The sequence below is a fragment of the Peromyscus maniculatus genome, chromosome 1 (assembly GCF_049852395.1).
Source record: "Peromyscus maniculatus bairdii isolate BWxNUB_F1_BW_parent chromosome 1, HU_Pman_BW_mat_3.1, whole genome shotgun sequence".
Taxonomy (NCBI): Eukaryota; Metazoa; Chordata; class Mammalia; order Rodentia; family Cricetidae; genus Peromyscus; species Peromyscus maniculatus.
Window position 1 is genome coordinate 152,868,973 of NC_134852.1, and position 10,290 is coordinate 152,879,262.

Sequence of the window (10,290 nt, forward strand, 5' to 3'; positions counted from 1 at the left end):
AGAGGGGGAGAGTTCTCATCTAAACCACCCATAGGGTTGTCTCCTAGTGGAGTCTAGACCTGTCAAGTTGACAATCAATATTATTAGTATTATTTTAAAAAGACGATACCTTTTTTTTTTTTCCTGAAACAAGGAAATATCAAATACAAAATGCTAGATGATGTTTATCTGGGGGCAGTAGGCACAGAGCAGGGGCCATATGGGAGTAGAGCTCTTCACAAATACAAGCTTGGGAGATATAATTCTTGGGTGGGGTGGCAGATTTATGGGCACTTACTACATTTTCCAGTGAACGATTGAAATACGAGAGACCTCTACAAATCAAACCAGACCGACTGACCCAAGGGCAATGTGCAGAGCCCTGCCTCTGTGCTTAATGCTGTGACCCCATGGAGTGACCCTGGCTGCCTCAGCTGGCAGGTCATGCATCCACAAAGCAGCAAGGCTGAGTGGGGCAGTGTATGGCTATCCTCGACAGCTTTGTAGCTAAAAAAAATCTCAATAGGTGGAGAGTCCCTGTAAGGAGGTAAGGGGGGGGGGTGTAGGGTATGGGGGCCAACACTATCTCTTGGGAGGAAGAAGTTAACAGAGACACTGAACAAGTGGGGAACCAGGACTTAGTAGCCAAGGGAGCAAGGGGTCTAGGTCGTGCTCCAGAGTTCAAGGGCAGGTAAGAAGCTGTCTGTGGACCGTGGGGTCTGGAAGGCTGTGGGAATTCCCTGGGCAATGACAAGAAATGAGATCTGGGCTGAGATGCAAATCACAGTCTCTTTAGATATGAAAAGGGCTGAAGACAGGAGAAGAGGAAGAGATGGGGGTGTAAAATGTCTAGAGGGGACGTAGCAAGGTCAAAAGTTGAGGAGCCCCTGACATCCCAAGTGATGTGTGCTGAGCAGTGGCCAAAAAGGGAATGGAAGGCTTTACTTTAAAAATTGGCTGCTGAGCTGGGTGGTGATGGCACACACCTTTAATCCCAGCACTAGGGAGGCAGAGGCAGGCGGATCTCTGTGAGTTCAGGACAGGCTCCAAAACAACACAGAGAAACCCTATCTTGGAAAACCAAAAAAATAAAAAGAAAAAAGAAAAGAAAACTGGCTGCTGAAGACCAAGGAAGTAGGGCTTAGTTGGCTAGGGGTGAGTATGGACAGGTATTGGGGGGGGGGAGTTTATATGCATGGTCAGGTACAAAGGTGGACAGGTGGAAGGGTAGCCAGGTTCAAGGAAGGGCAAGTGCCAGGCTGTGAGTCTGATGTGCAGGCATCTTCTTGGGACATCCCAGGAGTGAGGACTGAAGACTGGATTCTAATAAGATTCTCTTCTGCAAGCAGGAGGTGGTTGTGGGTGTTGAATATCTTTATCAGCTAGAAAATCGACAAATGGCCAAAACAAAATTAAAAACTAAAAGGAAGGAAGAGTGGAAGCCAGTCACAGGACAAAAACTGGCAGATCAAAGACTGGTTACTTTGGTAACTGCCCTGTGGCTAGCAGAAGACTGCTTTCTTGTTAGAAACGTGGTTATAAAGTTGTGAAATTTCTAGAAATAAGGGAGGGAAAAAGGAGGCTGACAGAGAAAGTTGTAAGCATGTTACAGGAGCTCTTAGTCCTGAGTCCATGCAGCCCTAACAGCCATATCAACCACAGTCCTCAAATAGGTAACAGTGAAAAGCAGACAGGAGCATCATTCAGTGCAGCCACATGGGGAAGAGGGACAAAGAGGTCCAGAGACTCCCAAGTCTGTCCTCAGGGTCCAGACATGAGGTTGAGGCTTAAACAGAGGGCAGGAGGTGTGCATTCCTAAGCAGTCCTGGCCAAGGTGTGGTCCTGCCCATCACTGTCAGCTCCAGTCTCTCCTGCAAGGTGGTCTGACAAGTTCTCAGAACTCTTTGAGATCTCTCTGGCAGACAAGCGTCCCCCTCTGGCTGGCACCTGGCTTCAGCCTTTCTCTTCTCCAGCGTGAGACTCCTGGGAAAATTCCAGTGCCTTGGGTATCTATTGTTTTAATAATCTGATGGCCTAAGAGAGAAGCACACCTGTCTCTTTAGAGTTTCTTTACCTGGGTGGTTACAAGGAGACAGTGAAGGTGAAGGGCACTTGATGGCTCCTCAAGCCACTCTGATTCTAGACACTTCTGAAAGCGTGAGATACTTTTCTAAAGAGTTAAACTTTTCTCAAATGCATCAACAATAAAATTCTTTGTGTGTGCTGGCAGTGCATGTACGGAGGTCCAAAGCTGATGACAATGTCTTCCTTTATCACTCACCACCTTATTTGGGGGAGACAGGGTCTCTTATTGAACCTGTAGCTCCCAAGATTCGGCTAGAATGGCCATCCAGTGAGCCCAGGAATCCTCCCATCTGTCTTCCTAGTGTTGCCATGCTTTTTTTTTTTTTTTTTTTTTTTTTAAACATGAGTACTAGGGAACTAATTCAGGTCCTTATGCTCACACAGTAGGTACTTGACCAGCTGAGCCATCCGCCAGACCCAACAATAAAATTCTTAAACAGAAATGCATGAAGCAAATGTCTGGAATAAGTCATGGCAAATAGGACTTCAAGATTGCGCTGTGGGCAGTAGGGAGCTGAGGGGGCGCCAGTGGAGGGCGCTCTACAGGGTGGGGCAGAGGCCGTTCTTCAGAGTGGACCGGGGATGCTGACAAAGCACTTTCCACCTCCAGGGACAGCAGGAGCAGAGGCCAGATGCTGGACAGTGAGGCACAGCCGTGTCCTTTGGAGACTTGGTGGGACTGTGAGGGAGTGTGGCCATGGTCTTCCCTCTGAGGGGGGCAGACTGGATTCCACACCTGCCTAGAGGTACCCAGATTCCCTCTGAGATACCTTCTGGCACCTGGACTGCCCTGAGCTTCTAATGGACACCCCACAGTGCCGCACACTATGGGATGCTAGGACCTGAGCGGCTTCATCCAGGACCTGGTCGGCTCTGCCTAAGTTTGTTCCTCATCCAAGTCTGTCTAGGACACGCCCATTAGCTCTAGCTCTCTCCCTGTGGCCCGGGAGCCTGGAATCTGGGGGGGTTAGAGTTGACCTCTGGTGGCCCAGCCCCATTTCATCTCAACATTAGTCCTCAATTTACCGATCCACAAACTAGGCATTGATAAGGGAACACCTCCTTCACCAAATGGACACTGGATGCTTCCCATCTGCCTTTTTCCTCAGTATGGGCCCTCTGGCCACCAGTCTGTGGGAAGTCAGCCCCAGAACAGCCAGCCTGCCTCTTCCCAGGCCTAGAGAATTCCCCTGTAGCCTTCTTAGAAATCTTAGAAGCCACCTCCTCCAAGCAGCCTCCCTGGAGCACCCGTCAGGCCCTTTTTATCCCTAGCCCTACAGTGTACCATTTCTCCTAGTTACTTTCCAAAATGACCAAAATGTTTTGTATTTGTTTAATTCTGTAAGGACATGAGCTTAGGGACCTAAGCTGTCCCAGGGGAAGGCACAGTCCCTTCCCCAGAACAACGCTCACCCAAGATGGGATCTTCATAACTTGTCTTCATAAACTGATGGGATCTTCACAAGCATCAACAGACAAAGGTGTGAGGTCCTCAGGGTGCAGAGGGGTTTGCATGTCCACTGCGCCTGTGGTCTGCCAGGGTGCCTACTCTGTGCTCATTCAGCACACCGTGGCTCCTATTAGCAGAGCTGGACACAACCACACACAACGAGGGGACCCTGGTTGTGTCCTGTAGTGATAGTTAATTTAAATTGCCAACTCGACAGTCTAGAATCACCTGGGAAGAGTCTCCATGAGGAACTGTCTAAATCAGGTTAGCCTGTGGGCATGTCTGGAGTGTGTGGGGGGGGGTGGGAATTGTCTTGTTTACATCAATTAAGATGGGCAGACCCAGAATGAAGGCGGGCAGCACTGTTCCATGGTTTAGGTTCTGGACTATCTAAGAGTGGAGAAAGTGAGCTGAATATTAGGCACATGCATTTTTTCTTTCTTCGTTTGACTGTGGATGTGATGTGACTGGCCATCTCAGGCTCCTGCCTCTGTGGTTTTGCCATCACGATGGACTGTAACCTGGGACCATACACGCTAAAATACCCTTTCTCTGTTACAGTTACTTTTGCCAGTGTTTTATCACGGCAACAGGGGTGAAACTGGAATGCCTGTCCTCCAGTAAGTGTCCTCCAGCCTCTGCACAGCCCCGTCTGGTACATGGCTCCTTCCTGGCCTTGTTCCTGTCATAGCTACCTCCCAATCACCCACTCTTATTGCAGTCTCTGTCCTGGCTCATGGCCTTCTTGAAATGGGTATTTAACCCTGCCACTGTCTTGAGAGAGAGCCTAGCCCAAGAGAGACAGCTTCTCCCACTGGGCCTCCACATCCTGGGACTCACACTCAAGGTCAGCCTAAGGGCCCTCCTGCCACCCCCTGCCTTCCTCCCCCACCCCACCCCCCGCCTTGCACTTCTGTCCTCTCCTTACTCCTCTGGGTATGTCCTTCACACTTCCAGCAACCGACTCTGAAGATTGTGGGGTTGACAGAAGCCCGGGAGGGACCAGCCGGAGCCCAGCTTAGGCCCCACTGTAGCGTCCTCTACTTCCCCCTAGCTCCCCAAGTCTCTCTTCTCACACCAGATCGTTTGGCTGCCCACCTTCAATTAGAGGCCTGTGAAGACCTCTCCTCACAAGGTGGCCCACATCTTGAGGGAATAACTGTCCTGTAGGCACAATGCAAGTGCCATGTGCCGCTCGGCCCCTCCTCCTGCCCGCAGAACCCCAGGAACTTCTCTTTGCCTGGTCACTCTGCTGCTCCAAGTAAGAAAAACACATGCCAGACTCCCCTGTCCCCAGGCTGCTGAGTGCCTCAGTCCATCTCCATCTTGGCACCTGTTGTCAACTACCGGGAGACACATTGTTGTCTCTGCTTAGCTGCCGACCTTCTCCCTCCCATATCTGCCCCCAAAGTAGCTGGCACTGACCCCTACACCCACACTTCCCCTCAGTTCTCATCTCACTGACCTTTGGGCCTGGGCACTCTGACACTTCTTTCCAGTGTCTGTCTTCTAACGCCCTTCACTTCGGCCATGCTGCCCCTGCCCTTTGCAGACTTTCCTGGAGTACTGGGTGGTTTTGTGTGTCAACTTGACGCAAGCTGGAGTCATCAGAGTAAGACGCCTCAGCTGAGGAAATACCTCCTTGAGATCCAGCTGTAAGGCATTTTCTCATTTAGTGGTCAATGGGGAAGGGCCCAGTCCAGGGTGGGTGGTGCCATCCCTAGGCTGCTGGTCCTGGGTTCTATAAGAAGGTGGACTGAGAAAGCCAGGGGAAGCAAGCCAGTCAGCAGCACTCCTCCATGGCCTTTGCATCAGCTCCTGCCTCCAGGATCCTGCCCTGTTTGAGTTCCTGTTCTGACTTCCTTTAGTGATGAATAGCAATGCTGAAGTGTAAGCCTAATAAACCCTTTCCTCCCCAACTTGCTTTTGGTCATGGTGTTTAATCAAAGCAATAGAAACCCTAAGACACCCAGGATGCCCTCTCTTCTCCCATCCCTGGTCCTCTCTTGACTAATGGGAACAGAGTCCAAACGCTTCCTTAGCTCACCCCTGGCTGGCTTGGGGTGAGGGGTCCACCCCAGCTTCTGTGTAGAGAATATGCATCACTGCTCAGCCTTGCTCCCCATGACGAGACCCAGCAACACCCATGCTGGTTGATGACTCGAGTGATTCTACAAGTAGGAGCTGTGGTAGAGCTAGTGCCATGTTCTGCCCATAAGCGACTCAGCCCACAGCACATATGTCCCAAGTACATTGCCAATATCCTGTCTTCCTTCCTCAGCCCCCATGTCTAATGGCCAAGGTTCCAGAAGCTATGTCTGCCTATGGACTCCCTTTGTTCTTAGCATACCTGGTACAAACAAGGGCCTTCTCAATGACACATATCCTGGCCTGGCCCCTTTCTCAGTGTTCCCTGCCAGAGGACCAGCCCTAGGTGAAGGTCCTCAAGAGGAACCTAGGGTTCCAGAATAGCTGTGGTAGATCTGGCTTGAGAATGGGATGCAGTGGGAAGCCCAGCCTCTAAGACGGAAGCATGTTCGTTATAGCAACTGGTACAGCTTTGCCAAGGCCACCACAGAAAAGCCCATAGGCCATGGGCTTCGACAGCAGCTTTCCATCATCTCATATTCTGAGACTGGAGGTCAGAGATGGTGGTTGGAGGTCAGAGATGGTGATGTTACCATGCTGGCTCCCCCCAGAGGCCTCTCTCTGGTTTGCAGATGGGTGCCCTCACATGTTTCAGTGCCCTGATGGTTCTTATAAGAACCCCAGTCAGATTGGATCAGAACCACCCTGGTGACCTCATTTACCATTATCATGTTTTTAAAGATCTGAGCTTCAAATATAGCCATGTTCTGAGAAGCATGGGAGGGGCCAGGGCTTCAGCGTGTGTGTTTTCAGGGGATACAGCTATCCAGTACAGCCTCCAGAGCCATCACCTCCCCACACCCCTGAACCTTGGGTGCCACTCAGCTCCTTGCCTGGCCTCCAGGCCCTTGCCTTTGTCTTCCTGCTTCTCTGTCTAACTGCCATCTTCAAAGACATCCACCAGCAACTGAATCACCCCCAGACCATTTCCAGGGCTTTGCTCTGCCATGTGCATGGCCCATGGTGTGGTTCCCCCACCTCCAGGGGGGGGTCCTCCCACCTCTTGTCATAGCCTGTCATTCTCCTGGAGAGTCAAGATGTACTGTTGGTCCCCGATGACTTGGCAGGGGGGTGGGGGTGGGGGCACGGACGAGCTTGCCTCCTTGCTGCTGGCTGGGGCTCTGTACAGACCCAGATGGCCGTCTCCATGTCCCCTGGTTCTGCCTGTGCTTTCTACCAAAGCTGCCAAGGAAGCCATCATCAAAGTCGACTTGCTTTTTGCTTTCCTATCTTGGCCTGTCCATATCCTTGACCTCATTCTTCAGACTGTTCTTAGTTCATCTTATGCCCCATCTCCCATCTGTCACCAAGCCTGTGCTCCTGACCTAGTCTTCTCCCAGAAACCCCTTTTATGGACCCAACTGTCCATGTCCCCCAGGCCATGTGATCTGAAGCCTCCAGAGAAGGCCTGAATCCCATCTTTCTTATGTTTTCAATGCTTGAGATTGAACCTAGGGTCTCACATACGCTAGACAAGTACTTCTACCATTGAGTTCCTTGTGATTATTTGAGACAGAGTTTCACTAAATTGCCTAGGCTGGCCTTGAACTTATACTCTAACCCAGGCTGGCCTTGGATTTTTGATCCTCCTGCCTCAAGCCTCCCAAGTAGCTAGAATTGCAGGCTTGAAGCCCCAGGTTCAGCCTGACTCCCCATCTTAGCCTTATAAGAAAATATCTCTTTCTGGGCACTGGATTTTTCCCTTCTTTCCCTCTCCACCCAGTTCTCTCCGAGAACCTGGGAAACTTTTCAGCAGGTCTGGCGCAAGGACCAAAAGCAATTTCCTGGTGTGCTTAAGTCTGACCGCTTTAGATGATGCTATCCGGCAGTTGATTTTTCTAACTGGGTAAAAGAGCCACACAAGGCTACTAAGGTTTTAAATCAGGATTAACTATTTTAACTAGTTGGTTTCCTGAGGTTTTAAATTCCAGCCAACATGGAGAGTAACAGATCCATCTGATCTCAGCCCACACCATGCTTGAGTGGGATAAAATGGCGCCAAGCAAAATCTTGTGCCTAGGGGCTGAGGGGATGTTTAAACAAGATCCAGATGGCAGCACTTGGCGTCCACAGTTACAATTTGCGTGGTAAGATATATAGACTCAACTTTCTTGGTTAAGACCACAGAATTCCTTCCTCTGTTTCTTTGCTATTTGGCAGCCATAAGAACCATCTCCTATAGCATGCTAACCTAAGGGTTTTTTTTTTTTTGAGAAATGGGTAAAATTGTTCACATTTAATCTGTGTTATGTGTAGATCCCATGGGGACTTTTGCCCTGATGGAGAAGGGCTCACTTTATCATGGGGCTGAGCCCACGAGCAGAAAGTAACCATGTGTTTTGCCACCATCTTGGCTAATGACATCAGGTGAATGCCATGTGATGACCAACTGGCATAAATCACGATGGTGGCACTTCAGGGGATTACCCCTTTTACATTATACTGAGGAAGTAACACCCGATCTCCATGGTGTTTGTTCTAGGTTTTTATTTTGTTTTGTTTTAATTTTGACTCATTGCTTTAGAGGGAACTTAGGAGTTTTCTCAGTGCTGGGGCAGTGGTGGTGCACACTTAATCCTAGAACTTGGAAGGCAGAGGAAGGTGGATCTCTGTGAGTTCGAGGCCAGTCTGGTCTACAGAGTGAGTTGCAGGACAGCCAGGCCTACACAGAGAAATCCTATGTCTCGAAAAGAGCTGTCTCAGCCATGTGCCTCCAGCACTAGCCAGTTATCAAAAGGAGCTGACACTTTGAAGTGGTTTAGACTTGCAAGGCTCATGTGAATTCATATCATCCTACAGTGAAGTCTTGAAAGCACAGATCCCAGGGTGTGTAGGCTAGTTTTATGTCAACTTGACATAAGCTATAGCCATCTGGGAGGAGGGAGCCTCGATTGAGAAAATGCTTCCATAAGATCTGACGCGTTTTCTTAACTAGTGGTTGATGGGTGAGGACCCAGTCCATAGTGGGAAGGGCCATGCCTGATCTGGTGGTCCTGAGTTCTAGAAGAAAGCAGGCTGAGAAAGCCAGGAGGAGCAAACCAGCACCCCTTCATGACCTCCGCATCAGCTCCTGACCCCGGGTTTCTGCCACTTGGGTCCCTGTCTTCCTTCAGTGATGGACTACGGTATGGAAGCACAAGCCCAATAAACCCTTTCCTCATAAACCTGCTTTGATCATGGTGTTTCATCATAGCAATAGTAACCAACCCTAACTAAGACACAGGGGGAACCAAAAGAATACATTGCCACGTGCTAGACAAGCTGCTGCCAGGGGGCAGCTACGAGAGCTGGAAGCAAAGACGAATGCATCTGCCCGGGCAGGAGGCTGGGGATAAAGGCTATGATGGGTCTTAATGGCTGCTTTTGGTGCTTCAACTCTCCAAGATTACTTGTCTCTAAGCTGTTCAAGACTCCTTTGCCCCATGCTTGCAGCCACTTATTTTTGCCCCATCGTGACCTGGCAACCTATACGTTTGTTTTCACTTTCTAGTTGTTTTGATATAAGCAGGCTAAGTAAGAAGAATATTCTGATGCTGTCTCTTTCTAAATTATTGTAGATGTTTTCTGTGCACTGGATTCTCTAAATTGTGAATACTTATTCCAAGATTGTGTGTGGTAAGTTATACTAGGCCTTTTTTAACCCAGGTAGCCTGACTGATAGAAAGTCATCTTTTAAAGGAGGAAATCACCCTGAGTGCTGTACGCTTGCTGCCTATCTAGGTTGAGAAATGTAACAGGGATTGGTAGATTATAAATGTGAAGGGTCAAAGTGTTTGAAGGAAACATTGGAAGTTTAATCCACAAGGGAGCCAAAATCCTCCGTAATTTGTACAGTCATTAGAAGCTGACTGATTTCTTTTTTAGAGCCACATCTATATGTGTGGGTAATCTGGAGATACTGTCATGGTATCTTGGAGATTCTTCATGGTGGCTAATGAGGAAAGGGGAGGCTATAGGTATCCAGGCCCATATTAACAGAGTGACTAGTGTGATAGGTATCTCCTTTCTTCATGGTCACTCATGAGGAGAGGAACAAGAGCTAGGAATTCTCCAGCAGGAGACAAAGAAGATCTGGAAGACATTCCAATGTATCTTCATTTGTCTCACAGATGGGTAGTTGCCAGTAAAGACTTCCCTCACTGTGTTCCTACCCATTGGGATCTCTTCCATCCATGGGCCTTGAGAAAAAAAGTCCAATATTTTTCTGTACATACATAGATGTAGTACTGGAGGCAGACAGATGTAGTACTGGAGAATTAGCTGAGAGTTCTACATCTTGCAAGCAAAAGGAAGTTGACTGATGCACTGGGTGGTATTCTGAGCATAGGAAACCTCAAAGCCCCTACAGTGACACACTTGCTTGAGACAGAATTGAAGAAGTAAGAAAGAAAATTGAGTCATGTCCTAAAGTTATACAGGGCCCAAAAGAAACCACTGATTTCTTACAAAGACTGTCTTCAGCAGTAAATAGAATGATACCAAATTCAGAAGCTAGGCAAATAATAATTGAATCTCGGGCTTTTGAAAATGCTAATGCACAATGCAAATGGGTAATTAGGCTGTTAAAGGAAAGATCAGCACCCTTGGAGGAATGGATCAGAGATACAATCAATTTTGAATCTCATGCC